The sequence below is a fragment of the Oryzias melastigma genome, linkage group LG15, assembly GCF_002922805.2.
Source record: "Oryzias melastigma strain HK-1 linkage group LG15, ASM292280v2, whole genome shotgun sequence".
Classification (NCBI taxonomy): domain Eukaryota; kingdom Metazoa; phylum Chordata; class Actinopteri; order Beloniformes; family Adrianichthyidae; genus Oryzias; species Oryzias melastigma.
Window position 1 is genome coordinate 1,416,487 of NC_050526.1, and position 415 is coordinate 1,416,901.

Below are 415 nucleotides of genomic sequence, written 5' to 3' on the forward strand. Positions count from 1 at the left end.
GGATCTAGAATGTAGATACAGTCTATATGTTGTAGATCAGACTCTGAAAGACAAAACCATCACCACACTCACTGATGGTCTGGACACTAATCAGCATTCTGGGTCTAGGAATTAGGATTTTGGGAGTTAAAAATAGTCCTTTTGTTTACAGATGATTATTTTTGTGTACAAATTTGCAGTTAATGTCTACAAATTAAGATTTTATTGTGTATGTGAAAAAAAATTGTGTACACAATATAATTTTTCATAAGAAAAAAATGTTTTTTTGTGTAAAAAAATAGTAATTGTTGTGTAATTATTAGAAAAACAATATGTATTATAATGCCGATAGAATTTTTCTAAAAACTTGTTACACACTTGACTTATTTTTCATTAAACACTTTGTTTCACTTTTGTACTCTTAGATTATTTTTGA